Source organism: Phocoena sinus, chromosome 9 (genome assembly GCF_008692025.1).
Source record: "Phocoena sinus isolate mPhoSin1 chromosome 9, mPhoSin1.pri, whole genome shotgun sequence".
In the NCBI taxonomy this organism is placed as follows: domain Eukaryota; kingdom Metazoa; phylum Chordata; class Mammalia; order Artiodactyla; family Phocoenidae; genus Phocoena; species Phocoena sinus.
The window spans coordinates 13,856,713-13,875,532 of NC_045771.1; the positions used below are offsets into that span (position 1 = coordinate 13,856,713).

Sequence of the window (18,820 nt, forward strand, 5' to 3'; positions counted from 1 at the left end):
ACTCTCTATCCGGCATCATCTCCTGCCACTGCTCGCTTGGGCTGTACTAGCCTCCTGTGTGTCTGTCTCCCTCCAATAAAATGTAAGCTTCAAGAGTACAGACACTTGATTTGTTGATTTTATGATCGCTGTATTTCCAGTGTCCGGATAGTGCTTTGAATGAGTGAATGGTTGAGCCATAGAAGGCATTTGGGTTCATTTTACAGCATAAAGTTCATCTCTTGAGGAAGGAAAGCAGGTAGTGTCAAGTGCGTATTTTGCCCATGTACAATATTGTGGCATACTAAACGAAGAAGAAACTAATATTACGGCCTGCACCTCCACCTGCTAATATGCCTTTTCCCTGCTTTCACCGCCCATGCTTCACATTGCCTTCTAGCTGTCTCTTCATGACCTAATCTCTTCTACCTATCCTAGCTTCATTTGTTTTCTTTCCTCATTCTAAGACCCACCCCATTTCTCAGAGTTTACCCTCCCTCTAACCCTCCCCCCACCCCTCACCGCAGGTACTTAAGTGTAATTTAGCGTTAACACTCTCCTCTTCAGCAAAAATAATTTCTCTGGAAATTCCCTGGTCATCACCATGATTTCTTTCTTCATTTAAAAAGAGTTCCTGAAGTGCTGCTTTCTCTGTGGAACTTAACATAGCTAAAATATTTTAATCTCTTTTGTCTAAAAGACGATTGCCCTCTTTCCATCTGCTCCGCTGGTCCAGTTTCTGCACAGTGATCCAGTCTCACAAGGGATTCGTGGTAGGTGAACCCAGAGTTGAGGCTGCTCTCAGAGGTGGGACAAAATTTGTCTTTAAAACCCATCACTTTTATGTCTGTCTCTGGAACTGATATATAGTAAGTTGGTAGGAATGATTATTTCTCCCTCTGGGGAATTGCTGAGTTCCAGTGATGGTTTCCCACGTATACAAATCAGTTGTGGATTTCCTCATCAAGCTGGACTATTTTGTCCTTAATCTTTGTTCAGGAATTAAGTATTAAATATTACTTATTAATCAGTAATATTATTTACTTAGTCTATACCTATTTACCTCTAATAACTTTATTTATATGTATTTTATGTGTATACTTGTTCATTATTCATCCCAGAGAGGATGGAGGAATAATGGACAGAAGGGTGAAGAACACAGTGAGTGTTAAGATGAGCGTATGTGTACAAAGAGTGAACACATGTCAGTATGTCTGCATATTAGTTTGGGTAGACTAAAATGCTGCACAGGTAGCAGGCTCTGCAGAAGCCCCATCACTCTCCCCTGGCTTTCTGTGTTTCCATCTCTATCTCTAGTTCTGTCTGTGTCTCCATCTCTGGAATACTTCTTGTTGAAAGCACTTGAGACTTGACCTGAGGGCTTTTTCTGGCTATAGGTGCTCAGCAGCTTGTACTTGAAGCAGGCTGGAAATTCTGAGGAGTAAATGCCTCTGGATAGCCCTCAACCTTTGTCGATTAGGAGACAGTGGGTAAATACCTAGCTTCCTCTTCCACTGCTGGGACCACCCTGAAGCCCCTTCTGCGTAGTCTTCCAGATGTCCCCAAAGGGGCAAATGCTCGTGAAGGTGCCCGCTATGGCTTCCTCTCCTTCCCTGTCCCCCTTTTCCACTCCCCTACCAGTGCTTCCAGAGACCACCTCCCAATATGGACACCCCCTCAGATTCGTGTGTCAGGGTCTGCTTCTGGGACACTCCAACCTAAATGGGTAGAAAATTGTTAATGTGAAGAGTGGCCATAAGTGAGTGATCATAAGACAATTGGATTTGAAAGTAGAGTTTGGATTCCACTTATTAAATAGCAGATAGATTTTTTACATGATGGTCATGTTCATGTATTAATGCCAAGTGTGTTTTCATTTACTTATGTCTGTGTGCAGATGCTTTGGGACCATGACTGTCAAAGTAGAATATGAAAGCTGCTTGCTTACTTCATTGAATAGTTTTCTGGTACAACCTTGAAAAGATGCCTTGACTTGGGGTTTATGTGTGATAGGGTTTTAATTTGAAGCTGTTTTAATTGATCTCTTCCTTCCTTTATTCCTTTTGAATCCCTGCTTTTTAAAATGCTAGAAGCATTTCATAGTAGTAAGTAACCTTTTAGCCTGGGAACAACTGCAGTGAAGTGTTAACATTTTACAGATTAATTAGCATATAAAAAACTAGCAACAGCATTGCCATCTTCGGAGAATGTTATGGTCTACTTAAGTAAGATTTTCCTGTAACTGAAAGATTCTACTTGTGAAATGTGGCTGAGTATCCCAGAAAAGTTACTCAGAAGATAAAATTCTTTTTTAAAAAAAAAAATTAATTAATTAATTTTATTTTTGGCTGTGTTGGGTCTTCGTTTCTGTGCGAGGGCTTTCTCTAGTTGCGGCGAGTGGGGGCCACTCTTCATCGCGGTGCGCGGGCCTCTCACTGTCGCGGCCTCTCTTGTTGCGGAGCACAGGCTCCAGACGCGCAGCTCAGTAGTTGTGGCTCACGGGCTCAGTTTCTCTGCGGCATGTGGGATCCTCCCAGACCAGGGCTCGAACCTGTGTCCTCTGCATTGGCAGGCAGATTCTCAACCACTGCGCCACCAGGGAAGCCCAGAAGATAAAATCCTTTATGTGTTAACTATTTTTGGAAGGATTTTAACAACAATGTATTATGCTGTTCTTGATAGAATACTATATCATTTAATGTCTAAACACCGTGGACCTTAGTTATTCTCTATGCCCCGTGAGCCGTTGGCATGTGTTGGACCATCTCACCTGTGCACTAAATTGCTCCAGGCCCGTGGGAGCAATTCATTGATAGTGTTTCGTCTCCTTCCTTGCTATATCTTTTTCCTGCTGTCTCTTATCTACTTTAACCAGTCCCCACTGCTGCTTCTAATTTTCTGTGTTTTCTTAACTAGAGAAAAACTTCAGAATTTTGATGGGGAATCTGATAAGAGGTCTTCTTAAGTTGCCCATTCTGTCATTCTGATACATTGGTGACAGTAGGATGGGCCTAGCCAGGAATGGAGCCAAGCTATGCAAAAGGGACTTGGCAAATATTCTTTAAATAGTTTTGACAGGCAAGGTTATAATTTTTGAAGTCAGAGAGCTCATGGTGCTAGATAGTAGCTTTGAATTCTTACCTTAGGACAGAAGCTCTGTGGGGAAGGGTAGTCCTGGCTCATAGGTAATTTTACCCAGAAGAAAATCAGATGCTGGCATAGAGGTATGGTGTATCTTGCTTCTTATGGAGATTGTGTATTTTGACAAAATTGTCAGCTCTTTAAAGTAAGGGTACACAGTCTTCAGGCTTGAGCCTAGAAGGTGCCCTATAAATATTTGTTGATTATATTGTGATAAGGGAAATCTGAGACAAACATCTTGATACGTTTCTCTTCAGTTTGAAACGATAGTTTTAAAAAGTTTTAGTGTGGGGCTTCCCTGGTGGTGCAGTGGTTGGGAGTCCGCCTACCAATGCAGGGGACATGGGTTCGGGCCCTGGTCGGGGAGGATCCCACATGCTGCATAGCAACTAGGTTCACGTGCCACAGCTGCTGGGGCCCGCGCGCCTGGAGCCCACGCTCCTCAGCGGGAGGGGCCACTGCGGTGAGAGGCCCGCGCACCACGGCGAGGAGTGGCCCCTGCTCGCCGCAACTGGAGGGAGCCTGTGCACAGCAACGAAGACCCAACGCAGCCAAAAATAAAATAAATAAATCTTTAAAAAAAAAAAAAAAAAAAAAAAGTTTTAGTGTGTTATCAATTATTGACTCTTTTTGCTCAGGTGTTTTCCGATAATGTGTGCTGTAAATGCTTGGTAATGCTGTCACTAATTTGGTATCCTTTGTTGTTAAGGGAGTGGTTTCACAAAACACTTAATGTGCTGGTACTTTGTACCAGTTGTAAAATTGTAAATTAAAAAAAAAGTTTGTGAATTTAAATTGTAACAATTATAGTTATAAGACATTAAATTTATAGTAAATTCTTCACAGCTGGTGAGTCTGAAAATTAACTTCTATAACACATTCCTAAGGTGGGAAGTAATAGCCCGCATCTAGATCCCCATCTGGTAGGTGCAAAGTGCACATCAATTTGTTGAATTCTCCAAGAAGTCTTGCTGGTAAGTAGTGATTTGATCTTAGCCCGGCATCTCCCAGGCTTATTTGACTATGGAATCTTTGTGTGTGTACCCTTAACTCCTGTGGGATAGTTTAAGAAATGCTCTTTTAGAGAACGCTGTGTACGCAGTCCGCACTTTGTCCTTTCTGATTCTCACAGGTTTCGGTCACCCTACAAAGGAAAACTTTCTCTACGTATAACACTTCTGATACCAAATGTGTGGGTTTTCTACACCCAGCAGTTCTCCAGTTCTCTACAGACACCAACTGGGTATCCTACAGTTTAATTCAACTCTGACAGTAATAACCTGGAGTTAGTGTAGACCCCACAGGTTAAGGGCTCAGTCCAACAAATCTGCCCCCCTACTTCAGACACCAATTGCAAATACTGGATTCCTGGGTTACATAAATTTCTGTCTGACTTGGCTACAAATTGGGGGTTTCCACGACCCCCTCTTTAGGTTCGATAGTTTGCTCTAGTGGCTCACAGAACCCAGGGAAGACTTTACTTGCTATTACCAGTTTATTAGGAAGGATATTATAAAGGTTATAAATGAAGAGCCAGATGAAGAGGTACATAGGGTGAGGTCCTGAAGGGTCCCACATGCGTCTGTCTCTTTGGAGTTTGGGATACACCACTATTCTGGCATGTGAATGCACTCACCAACACCAAAGCACTCCGAACCCCTTTGGGTAGGGTTTTTATGGAGGCTCCACTGTGTAGGCACGATTGATTAAATCATTGACAATTGGTGATTAACTTAATTCTCAGCTTCTCTCCCCTTCTTGGAGGTTGGGGGATGGGGCTGAAAGTTCTCACTCTCTAATCCTGGTTGGCTCCTCTGGTAAACTCAGCCATACTGAAGCTATCCAGGGACCCACCCAGAGCCACCGTATTAGCATAAACTCAGGTGTGGTTGAAAGGGGCTTGTTATGAATAACAAAAGACACTCCTCCGTCACTCGGGAACTTACCAGGGTTTTAGGTGCTCTTGCGCCAGGAGCCAGGGTTGAAGACCAAATATATATTTCTCATTATATCGCTCTATCGCCATGGTTTAGTTAAATACTTGTCCCCCATGACACGATTCAAATTTTGGTCATCATGATATAGTAACTGTGCAAGTAAAGTATAGATTTTGCTGCTAGCTCTTCAGTATGCAGGTCAGCAAGTCAGTGTGTGCACAACAGCTGGGCATCTGTTCTTCAGCTCACACAGAGACAGGAAAGGGTGTTGTTGTACTGCTTCCTTGTTTCCCACTGATAAGCGTGACGTACTACAGAGCTGGGTAATCACAAGAGGGAAGTGGTCAATAAAGATGAAAGTCCAGCAAAGAACAAACAGTGATGTTTCTGGAAGTGAAATTTAAATTGAGCATAAATGAAATAATAAAATGAGTAACTGATGGTAGGAATGTTGACACTGCCACCATTTGAGAGATTCTTGATATGCAGCCAGGAGCACTTAGTGAAGGCAACCTTAAGAGCATAATGGTTTAAATTACAGTGTACTAAGTAAATGTTTCAGGAATTTTTCATTTCTCCATACATTATAACCAACAGTAAGAGAGTTTTAAATGTTTTAACAAACATTTTTGAAGCTCAGGGGACAACTGTAATTTTCCCATTGATTACGAAGATAGCTTTGAGTAGTTCCAACTTGCATAATTATTTTTATGCTCCCACACTACCATGCAAAGCAAGGACTATCTGTATTTTTCTTGTATTTGCCAATCATTTGTCATCTGACCTCTAGTGGAAATAAAGAAGAATTACAAAGTGAACCTTGAGGAACCTGTAATGATGTTATCTTTTGAATGGATCTAATAGGTAAAAACCTCTACGTATTATACACTTAACACTTTGCCCTTACTGTATGTTTTGAAATAGGATGGTCCAGTGTTTGCTGTTGACCTTTTCTGGACAACTCAGCACTACCCGTTTTGCTCTTTTTTTTTGCGGTACGCGGGCCTCTCCTGTTGCGGAGCACAGGCTCCGGACGCGCAGGCTCAGCGGCCATGGCTCACGGGCCCAGCCGCTCCGCGGCATGTGGGATCTTCCCGGACCGGGGCACGAACCCGTGTCAGCTGCATTAGCAGGCGGACTCTCAACCACTACGCCACCAAGGAAGCCCCTACCCGTTTTGCTTTTGATGGGTACTTCTGATTTGTAATTTTGTTGAAGTTCTTTGAAATCTTCATGTAGGGATGTTTGTTAAGGATTATGTCAGGCTTTCCATGATCCAAACCTCTACTCTTAACTCATCCTTCACTGAGAATGAAGAAGCCTGCTAAGGGTGTTAAGTAGTCCCCCTTAGAAACCTTAGTTTCTGTCCCAACAGAAAGTTCTCTAAGAGGAATCCTTTCTCTTGGCTTCACTCAGAATGTAGTCTCTCCCCTTAGGTTTGGGCACTGAAGACTGTTTACAAGAGGAGAAAGGTTATTAGGGAACTAGATCGGCTTGAGTTGACTCCTGTCCTTTGTAGTTGACTCATCACTAAGTGTCCTCAATATAGAAGTTTATGACTTCCTGTTGTCTTTTATCCCAGGGTGTGATCTCTTAGCCATGCATATATTAAATCTTCTGTAGGTGTCATTAGACCCTGGAAAATATAGCTTTCCTTGCCATGCTCACAATGGGAATTAAAACGGTCAGCTGGGTTGAAATGAAAATACATGATGGCTATTGGTTTATCTTTTAAAAAATCTATTTCTACTTATCTATTTAATCTATGTATTCTTTTAGTAGATACCCTACTTGGAAAATCAAGCTAACATAAGGACACTTAGAAGCTACAAGAAAGGAGAACAGAATAAATGGGCATAATATATAAATCTGTAATGAACAAAGATCTTTTTTGCACAATGGGATTATATACCTGTGACTAAACTTGAACATTCAGGAATAATGCATCCTTTTACATTGACAAAAAGTATGGATATTTTAGGGGCTTCCCTGGTGGCACAGTAGTTGAGAGTCCGCTTGCCGATGCAGGGGACACGGGTTCGTGCCCCGGTCAAGGAAGATCCCACATGCCGTGGAGCGGCTGGGCCGCTGAGCCTGTGCGTCCGGAGCCTGTGCCCCGCAACGGGAGAGGCCACAACAGTAAGAGGCCCGCGTACCGCCAAAAAAAAAAAAAAAAAAGGGTATTTCAAACTGAGATCTCGAAAGAAAAAGTCACCCATTATTTATTTTTTCCTCCTCACGTCCATTTTCTACCCCTTTATATTTGCAAAATTCGTATTTAATTTTGAGTATAATAGGGTATTTACAGCCAGGATAGTAGCCCAAACTAATGCCTCCCTAATGTGCTTGGAATTTCTGCTTTCCGTCAGTAAATATTCTGTGAGCGGGGACTTCCCTGGTGGTGCAGTGGTTAAGAATCTGCCTGCCAATACAGGGGACACGGGTTCGAGCCCTTGTCCAGGAAGATCCCACATGCCGCGGAGCAGCTAAGCCCGTGTGCCACAACTACTGAGCCTGCGCTCTAGAGCCCACGAGCCACAACTACTGAGCCCACGTGCCTACAGCCCGTGCTCCACAGGAGAAGCCACAACAATGAAAAGGACATGCACCACAATGAAGAGTAGGCCCCGCTCACCGCAACTAGAGAAAGCTCGCGTGCAGCAACGAAGACCCAACATAGACAGAAAAAAAAAGAAGGCAGTAATGTACATACATAATGATGGCACAGTTTTTAATTCCTTCCTTTATTAACTTAACATTTCCAAGCAAACGTTTATGTAATTGCTACTGTTTATCCTTTATCATCATGGCAAGATTTTTCTCCCCTAAGATGATTTACAAAGTTCTTATTAAATTCTCACATAATATTCATTTTGGGATGGTATTTATTTGCTGTTTCACTGCTTATAAGTAGAAGTGTAGTCCGTCTTCATGAAACAGCAGATGTGCTGGGCACCATTTGTACCATAGCGTTCCTTAGTTGCTGTTGGCATACCTCAGGCATAGCCGCACCGGCAGAAAGTAGATTCCTAAAGAGGAGTAAGAGAGTATTAGTTTGAGAGATTGAAGAGCTAGTGGAACGACCACAAGGTGGTGAAAAGCAAATCTACTTAGCTTTTTGGATATTTCAGAAATTTAAAGCAGCTTTTCTTTCTTTAGAGCATCCTAGTAGAAATTATTACCTTCCTGAGATAATAGTTTGTTTATGCTTATTTGTAAAGATACTTTAATCCATTTACCATTTACGTTGCCTACCCTGTGTACTCAGGTGTCAGATAGACAGTGACAAGAACAAGCATGTTTTCTGTGCTCTAGAGGCAAGTAGTATAATGTTCAGCTTGTAAATTATATTTGATGTGTATGTTTCACACATTCATCTTGGGACAAATTTTATTAGAAGCATGTCAACAGGATTTTCAGCTTTTTAAGGGGTACATTTTGTATCAGTGAGCTTACCTCTTGGTTCTTCAGTCCCTCTTATTTTCCTTTCATGTTCTTTGTTCATTTCCTTTTTATATTGTCGTCCTCCCTCACCCTTATTAACATAGATGTTCTGAGTCAGCTGGTTGGAAATAATTCAGGAAGCCCTAGGACAGTTGGAAGCATGAGCTGGCTATTAGAGGTAGAAAAACTATCTAATTTTCTGAGATTATTATGAACCAAAGGAATTTGGTTTAGAGTATGCACTTCATTCAAAATCCTTATTAAATATAGTTAAGCATATTATATGCCAGTAAATAGCTTTAATGTGTCAAAAAATAAAATCTTCAATGCCATACTCAACTTGTAAAGAAAAGCACTTAATTTTTTGAAAAGAGTTTTACATGTCAGCAAGAGAATAACAGAAGTTGGGGTTTTTTTTTATTAAACCACAGGTTTAATAAAAAACTACCAGGTTGATTTTCAGTGAAAATATTTCATATGTGCAGATTATAAATTTTTGCTTTAGCTGATAATTGATAATAGAGTATCTTAGGGTTAAAACACTGCATAAAATGCAATTTAAAAGTGGAAATGCCTGTTGGCATCCTAGTACTTTCAGCAGGAATAGCAACCTATTAAGCTAATACTGGTTAGCAAAGTAAGATTTTTGGACCACCAAAACAATTGTTCTGCAGTTTCAATTCTGAACGTTTTATGTTTATTGACTTAATTAATTTTCTTAACTTTGAGGGAGATACTGTCATTATCTCCATCCTTTCAGATGAGACCAAAAACAGACAGAGAAAGTTACCCAAAGGCACATATAGGTAGTAGCCCAGGATTTTAACATAGGTAGACTGACTCCAGAGAACTCAACCATCAAAAAGGAATTAAAAATTGAAAAGGAATTCTCTTCTTTTTCCCTTAAAGAATGGCCATTTGAGTGTCTAATTGTGTTCTGAAGAGGCATCACTGAAGAAAAAAATATTAAGCCTAGTCATAAAGCCAAATTTCCTGCGTGGGCTCCAACCTCATAGGTAATAAGCCCAGAGTTGTATAAGCCATGATTGGTACCTAATAGAAGCATAATAATATTAATGGTTACTATTCATTACTTAATAATATTTACTGTACTATTTCTTATTATATGCTAAGCCATATGCTTTACAAATTTACATACATTGTCCTATTTAATCCTAGGAGAACTCCTGCTCAGAGGAATTAAGGAAGTTGCTCAAAGTCAAAACTACTGGAGCTAGAAATTAAACCAAGTCTTTCTTTTTTTTTTTTTAATTTATTTATTTTACTTACCTATTTTTGGCTGCATTGGGTCTTTGTTGCTGCACGTGGGCTTTCTGTAGTTGCGGCGAGCGGGGGCTACTCTTCATTGCGGTGCGTGGACTTCTCATTGCGATGGCTTCTCTTGTTGTGGAGCACAGGCTCCAGGCACGTGGGCTTCGGTAGTTGTGGCACGCGGGCTCAGTAGTTGTAGTTTGCGGGCTCTAGAGCACAGGCTCAGTAGTTGTGGCACACGGGCTTAGTTGCTCCGTGGCATGTGGGATCTTCCTGGACCAGGGCTCGAACCTGTGTCCCCTGCATTGGCAGGCGGATTCCTAACCACTGACTGCACCACCAGGGAAGTTCCCAAACCAAGTCCAAAATCTATGCATCCCACTGGAGCTAGTTGACACCTGTTTTTCTGGTGGCGTGAAACTAGACTGGGCAATCCTTGCCTGACTTATAGTTGTCCCAAGGCCTCAGCTGACCCCAGAGTTATGATATGAAAGGAAATATGAAGAGCAGGTTATAAACCACCCTCTATATTCCTGGTGTTAATTCATCTCGAAGGCCACTCCGCATCCTCTGATGGTATTAGTGTGAGGCTTTGAGGATTGCACAATGGATGACTCAGTCCTCTATGAAGAAGTCATAAAAATCGCCTTTGGGTAGAAAGATGAACTTTTGAAACACAGGCGAAAACTTGCACTGAAGCACAATTTTAAATGAATGAATTTCATTGCTACATCCTACTACCGTCTAAGGAAAGATGAGAAATCTACTAATTCATACACTGAAAGATCTTTCCCTTTTTTGCCAACTGTGTTGCCTTTAGTTCCCATACCAAATTCTTAAAAAAATTCAAGCAGAACACTTTTTTTTTTTTAAGCTGCTTATAACTTTACCACAACGGATCAATTTTAAGATAAGTTTTCAGCACAGTTAATAATTAGCAGAAATCTACTGGGATCATCATGTTGAGAGGGCGCTGTAAGTGGTCCCGAGAGAAGTCTTGAGCTCAGCTCAGGAGATAGGGTGTGTGAAATAGCTCAGTATTAGACATCAGTGAGCGGAAATGTGTGTGAGTAAAATGTTGCAGGACTTTATGTGGGGTGACCCAGTGATATTTCACCAAGGAGGAGGAATTTGTGTTGAGCTTTGAAGCCTGGGTAGTGTAAGGTTCCTTGGTGAGGAATGGGGAGAACATCTGAAGCAAGAGGAATATCTAATGAAGTCCACTGGCAGGAAGATCTTAAAGAATTTGGCCACCTACTCTTCTGACACCAAGAGGAGGGAATATAAATGGGAGCATTATCCAAGCGGAAAAAAGAGAATGTTTGGCAGATCCCAGGGAATTCTGGTTAGTCATTAATTCAATTCTGTTCTCGTTAAGTGTCAAAAAAAAAAAAGCCAGCTAAGCAACAATTTCAGAAGATTAAGACAATAGAAAGTGCTAAAGTTGTCACTGTCACACTCACCAAATGGCAAGGAGGCTGTTCTTCTATAGATGGAAGTTATTCAGAAAAGGTCAGATTGTCACCCCTATAGGAAACGCCCCCCCCCCCCACATATACACACAGACACTCCCAATGGTCTAATAAACATTGAACATTTTGCCATTAGGAAAAAATGGAGTGATTTGTATATGAAGGAAAGTTTTATAAGAGAACTAAATGGAGTGAGAGACTAAAGGGGATTTGAAAGTTATTCTTAGAAAGTTTGCTTTCAGAGTTCTGCATTTTATGTGTCCTACTGCATTTGCTCTTAACATATCTGTTAAAGCTACAGTGACTCTAGAATTCTTTTAACGGGGGCTGAGGGATGGGAGAAGTTATCCCTCCCTTTGAGAGAGAAACTGAAGTGTATGTAGTAGTTCCTTTTAGTGCCGTCCAAAGATCTGAAATAACCTTCTTGGTCTAGGGGCATTTAATTTTTATGTTTAATTTGATTTTTAAAATTATATTTTATGTGATTAATATAAAGGATTGTTTTTCAGATTTACTAATTTATCAGATGTACTGTTTTTTATTAATTTACCATTAAGTTCTGAAATTTTTTGATAAATGTAAGCTATAAATGTTTTGCCAGTTGATTAGAAATGGTCAAAACCTGAAGATATCACTGACATTTTAGTAAAAGAGAGTATAGAGGGTGAGTGTGGAAGTGAAGAGCAGAAGCTGGAGAGAGGAACCGTGGGTCTTTGAGGATCATTAGCCAAGTTTTGTTGAAGTGTCCTTAATTAATTGGAATGTCCCTGTCTTCTCTTTCTTCCCTAAGCTTTATGGGAATCACCCTTATATATGTATCTTAGATATTCATACATTAGTTCATGATGTATGCTGGTTTAGGTTTTCCAGGATATATCCAACAAATTTTTCTCAATAATTCTTTTGGTGTAACCATCACTTTTTAAGCATAAGGAATGTGGCCATAGTCAAGGTATGACGAGACAAACCACGAGTTTCTAGAAGTGTCAAGTTGGCTTATGTGGTCTTGAGTTTCTGTTCTGGTTGGAGTAGCACCAAAATCAGGGAAGTGTGGTTTGGAATTGTTTCACTGAATGTAGAGATACCTTCTTACTTACCTCCAGTGACCTTTTCTTTGCTCCATTTTAGCAACCTGCTGTTATTACACTTGTACCTTATCACTGTCATAGACTACACTACTTCAGAAACTAAATTCTGAACATCCCACTCTTTGAGCATCATCTCTGCCTCTTACAGATCGGTTGTTCAAGGCCTTCCACTGAATCAGTGCTGAGAACATATTGAGGCCCCCTAAGACCATCTCACCATCTTTCACTACCTTTTTCTCTATTCACGCCCCTTTTGTCCAGTTTCGCTTTCATGGTTCATCATTATTTTATCTCCCTGGTAAATATCCTCAACTCCCTTTCTAGTCTTTGCCTGCAAAACCGCAACTCTCGATGGACCCAAGCTCCTCCTCTGGGCCTGCGCCACATGGTTGAACATTGCTAAGAAAACGAAAACAATCACACAGCTGTGCAGAGATGATTTCACTTGGAATTCATTATCACAGACCTCAGGTGGAGTCTCACTGCTACCTAGCAGTGTTATTGTTTCTTGGTCTTCATTCCTCAGATCAACTATTTTGTATTTCCTTTCCTCACACTGCTCTACCACTTTCCAGACTCGGCTGATTATCTCACACTAAACTAAGCTGAGAAAACAGAAGCCTTCAGATTGTAGTGGTGACATCCAATTCATCTATTTTTCTTTTGTCCCTCGTGCTTTTGGTGCTGGATCTAAGAAACCATTTTCTGATTCAAGGCCGTGAAGATTTACTCCTATGCTTTATTTGAGGAGTTTTATAATTTTAGGTCTTACATTTACATATATGATCCATTTGAGTTAATTTTTATATATGGTGTGTGGTGGGGGTCCAACTGCATTCTTTTGCATGTATTTGTCTCAGTACCGTTTGTTGAAAAGACTATTCCCTATTGGATGATCTTGGCACCCCTTGTTGAAAATCAGTTGATCCTGAATGGTAAGGGTTTATTTCTGGACTCTCAATTCTGTTCCATTGATCTGTATGTCAGTACCATACTGTCTTGATTACTGTAGCTTTGTAAGTAAGTTTTGAAATTGGGAAGTGAGAATACACTATCCAATGATTCTTAACCTTTTCTTTAGGCTACAGAAACCCTTTTGGATGTCTTATAAAAAACCGTGGACCCATAGGTTGTACATAAATAAGTAAAAAATTTTGCATAAGGTTTATTTTATTGGATTGGAAATTGATAGTTTTTCAGTTAAAAAAACTTTCTAAACAGTTAGCATATTCACCTTTGCTTTCTGTGGAAATAAATGAAGTGTATCTAAATTGGACAGATAAAACCAAAGAAATTTCCGTTCTATAGAAGTAAATTTGCAAGTACTTGATTCAGTTACATGGATTGAATATTCAAATGGAAATATGTTATTTTTGACAACTGGTTTTGACTTTTTTTTTTTTTTTTTTTTTTTTTTTGTCTTGATGGTGTCAAACTCTACTCAGACTCCCAAAGACTTTATGGAAGCAATTGTACTGGAGTCCTCAAATGAGAACAGGTTTATTTTGGGGTATCCACAGATCTTTAAGATACATTGTTTTTGATATTTTGCTTCAGTTGTTAGATTAATTCAAGGTTTTTGTTTGCTTAATCTTTTTATATTATTGTAGATAGAATTTTATCCTTAAAAGTATTTTAATTGTGAAAGAACACAGAAAAGTGTCTAAAACATAAATACATAACTTAATGAATGATTATAAAACATATACCCTTGTAATAACAACCACCCAGGATCCAGACACCTCCCCGCAGTCCTTTCCAGATCACAACTCCCTAGAGGAATCTGTGATCCTACTGTTATGATCTATCTCTGCTTTTCTTTATAGTTTAATCCCTAAACACTGTACTTCAGCTTTGCCTGGCTTTAAACTTTATGAATAAATAGAATACATTGTATATATTCTTGTCTTTTTTTTTAAACATAATATTGACATTCATATAATTCATTCAGTTATTGCATGGGTCTATAGTTCTTTCATTTTTATTATGCAGAATTCCATTGTGAGAATATACTGTAGTTTATACATTTTACTGTTAATGGACTATTAGAAATAATGATTCTGTAACCTTTCCTGTATAGTGTCCTTGTGCACACATGCATGAGTTTCTCTAAGGTACATGTACCTAAAAGAGAAATCGCTTGGTCATAGAATATAGGATTCTTCAGTTCTTTTACAAAATTGTTTTCCATAATGGCTGTGCCAAATTTACTCCAGCCAGTGGTATATGAGTTTCCATTGCTCCACATCATCTTCAACATTTGGTATCAGTAGACTTTTTAGTTTTAGTCAATATGGTGAGCATATTGTGGTTTTAGTTTGCATTCCTCCAGTTATTTATGAGGTTACATATATTTTCATGGGTGTATCAGTCACTTGTATTTCCTTTTATTGTGTGCCTAGTTACATCTTTTGTTCATTTTTTTTTTTTACTGGGTTCTTTCTTTCCTTCTTTCTTTCCTCCTTTCCTTTCCCTCCCCTCCTTTCCCCTCCCCTCCCCTCCCCTCCCCTCCCCTTTCCTATTGATTTGTAGGAGTTTATTATACTGTGGGTATAATTCCTTTGATGGTTATCTCCATTGTAACGTCTTCTCCCACTCTGGCTTATCCTTTCATTCTTTATAGTTTAATGAACTATATATTTTAGTATAATTAAAGTTACCAGTTTTTCCCCTTATGGATAGTACATTTTATGTTTTAAGACAACACTTCCTACCACAAAGTCATAAAGATATTTTGATTTTATGTTATACAACCTTTGTAGTTTTCCTCTCACGTGTGTTTTCATGTGTGTTTCTAATCTATTTTGGAATAAATTTTTATGTTGTGAGATAGGTGTCTAATTTCATTTTTTCCCCATACAGATATATAAATGGTGTCTCAGAACCTCCTACAGAAAAGTCTGTCCTTGCTGCATAAGTGTCCACATATGCCTGGGTCTGTTTGGGGGCTCTTGTATCAGTTTTGTATTACCTTCATTCCTACAACTTTAAAATATGTCTTGATACCTGGTAGAGAGTTTGCTTTTTTCTTTCCCCCCGCCCCCGCCAAGAATGCCTTATGTATCCTTGGCTCTTTATGTTTCCATATCAGTTTTACAATCAGCCTGTCAAGTTCTACAGATTTTGACTGGGATTAGATTGAATCTATAAATCAATTTGAGGAGAATTAATATCTTTACATATTGCACTTCAAATCCATGATCATGATGTATATCTCCATTTATTTAGGTCTTCTTTAAAGTCTCTTAATAATGTGTTATAATTCTCCTTAAAGGGGTCTTTGCATAGTGTTTGTTAAATTCCAGCATACTTGACATTTTTTCTGCAGTTGTGCATGGTGTTTTATTTCATTTTTTAGCTTTATAATGTTGGTATGTGGATGTACAATTACTTTTTATGTGCTGGTATTGTATCTTGCCACCTTTCTTTTTATTGATTTTTGTAATTTATCCACAGATTCATTTTCTACATGTGTAACCACAGCATTTGCAGTAGCAGCTTTGCTTTTTCTTTTCCAGTCTCTATACCTTTTAATTCTTTTTCTTATTTTACTACACCAGGATAAGTTTCATTAGAAGTGGTAGCATCAGGCATTCTTGTCTTGCTCTTATCTCAAAGAGACTGCTCTCATGTTATTTGCATAGGAGTTTTATAAGTACCCTTTACCAGATTTTGGAAGTATCCTTGTAGTCTTAATTTTCTAAGGGGTTTTGTTTGCTTTTTAATCATAAATAAATGTTGAATTTTATCAAATACTTGTCCTGCTTCTTTTTAAATGGTCATATGGTTTTTTATTTTAATCTGTTAATGTAGCAAATTTCACAGATTAAATTTTTTAGTGTTAAAACCACCTTGCATTCCAGAGATAAACCAAACTTGCTATTTGCATCTTTGCTCATAAATGAGAGTGACTTATAATTTTCCTTTCTTGTATCATCCTTTCCAAGTTTTAGTATCAAGGTCATGCTATCATAAAATGAGTTAGAAAGTAAGTCTTTTTTTCCTACTTGCTGGTGCAAATTTTATATAATATTGGAATTATTTTTTCCTTTAATATTTGCTAGAACTTGCTTGTGAGGCCATCTGGGCCTGGGATTTTTTTTTTTTTTTGGAGGGGGGGATAATTTTTAATATAAGTAACAGTTTTAGGACTATTCAAATATTGTTTTTCTTCGTGACCCAGGTTTGCCTGACTTATCTATATTTTTTAATCTTTTAGCATAAAATTGTTCATAATACCCTCTTTTGCATTTAGCATGTATAGAATCTATAGTTTTCTCTCTCTTTTCATTCCTACCATTGTTTACTTATGTTTTATCTCATTTTTCTTGAGCTTGCTAGAGGTTTACAAGTCTTTTCAAGGAATCAATTTTGGGTTCAGTGCTCTATTGTATGTTTGTTTTCCGTGTCATCAGTTCTGTTCTTTTGGTTTTCCTTCTGTCTGTATTTTTAAGGTTTATTTTGCTATTCTTTCTGTAACTTTTTTGAGGTAGATGTTTATTAATTCAGTAATTTTAGCCTTTATTATGATTTATCTTTTGACTCGGGTTATTTAGAATATTATTTCTTAATTTCTAAACACATGAAGATTTTCTAGTTAACTTTTTGTCATTGCTTTCTATCTTGAACTGTGGCCAGAGAATTTCTGATTTCAGACCTTCAAATTTGATTGTGGCCCAGTGTATGATCACTTGTTATCAATGGTCCATGTGTGCTTCAGAAGAAATGTGTGTTCTATGAATGTTGGGTGTAGGATTCTATAAACGTTCATTAGGCCGTGTTTTTTTAATCCTGCAGTTCAAATCTTGTATATTTCATCGATTTTTGTTTTGCCTGTTTATTCTATCAGATATTGAGAGACTTGTCAAAATCTCCACTACTGTTTTGTCCTCCTGGTGAATTGAAATTTTTATCATTATAAAGTGAACATGTTTATCTCATATTTTTTGCTTTGGATTCTGTGTTGCTTAATATGGCTGTACTTTCTTTTGATCACTATTTTTGTGGTATTTATTTGCCCATCCTATTACTTTCAGTCTTAATGTATCCTTGTTTTATGTCTCTTATAACCAGCAAATTGTATTGTTTAAGTCCAGCCATATAATCTGTCTTTTAACTTGAGCATTTAGTCCATTTGCATACAATATAATTACTGATATATTTGAATTTATACCTTATTTTAGTCTTTTTGTTTTTTTTTCTCTTTTTCCTCCCCTCCTCTTTTTAATCACCCTCTGCCCCCAACTAGTTTGGGAGCTATGCTCTCTGTTTCTGTTCTTTTAGTTGTCTCCCAAGAAATTATAATAGGGGTCCTCAACTCATTATTATTGAAGTCTAACAGTAATCATTACCTTCTTTTTCCTTCTCGTATAAGTGCCTCGGGACCCTGTAACTCCATTTGTCCTCTCCTGACTCAAATGCTGCTATTGTCATGTGTTTTAGCTCTTTGTATATATATTTAAACCTCACATGACATTATTTGTTTTAGGTAGTCAGTGTTTGTATAAATTTACCCACATATTTATTACTCTACTTTTCTTAGCTTTTCCGTTTTTTCTTGCATCCCAGACCTCTCTGTGATCATCTTCCTTCTGCCAGAAGTACATCTGTTGGCATTTTCATTACTGTGGATTGGCTGGAGGTGAACTCTCAGTTTTTGGTTGTACAATTACTTACCCCCCCCACCCCCAAAACACATTTTAACTGAATGTTGAACGCTTGGTTAATATTTTAGGTTAGCAGATATTTTCTTTAAGCACATGTAAGATATTCTAATGTGTTCCAGTTTCCATTATTGCTTTGAGAAGTCTCTCATCCTTGCAAGTAATCTGTGCTTTTTTCTTCTTATGGCTTTGAAATTTTCTGACTTTGTTTTTCTGCAGTTTTACTATGATGTGATTAGATGTAGACTTTTTATTCATCCTGCTTGGGATATGTTGGGTTTCTTAAATCTGGAGATCAGTGTCTTTCATTATTTCTGCAAATTTTTAACTGTTAGCTCATAATATTGCTTCTACCCCTATTCTCTCTTTACCTTCTGAGGCTGTGGTTAAATGTATGTTATACATTTTTTCATTTTATCCTTCGTGGTTCTTACAGTCTTGTTTGTATTTCCCACCGTCTTATTCTCTCTGCTACATTCTGAATGATATGCCTGTCATCCATTTCACTAATTTTCTCTTCCACTGTTACACCTGTCAACTGATGCCCCAAAATTCTGTGTTAGGTCTGCTTTGGTTCTTTTTCAATTCCTAGTTGTGGTTGTGTTTTTGTTCTGAAACTTTTTGGGAGTCCAAACATGTATAAATTTTTACCCTAATAAGTTATTTGGGAAGTGAGCAAAGCTGCTGTGGTCTTTCTTTGGTGAACTACTCCTGTTTTCAAGATGTCACTATGTAGTTTTATCAGTTCTTAGGTGGTCCCCTTAAACTTTATTTTTATTTAAGTGCTGCTGCTGTATACTCCATGATATGGAGTATTCCAGATA

The 18,820-nt window shown here is 38.6% G+C and overlaps 1 protein-coding gene across 1 annotated transcript in view; it reads left to right on the forward strand.

The window, feature by feature from the left end:
- Positions 1 to 18,820, forward strand: part of KDM7A (lysine demethylase 7A) — a 78,617-nt gene that overhangs the window by 15,718 nt on the left and 44,079 nt on the right. The window lies entirely within an intron of this gene.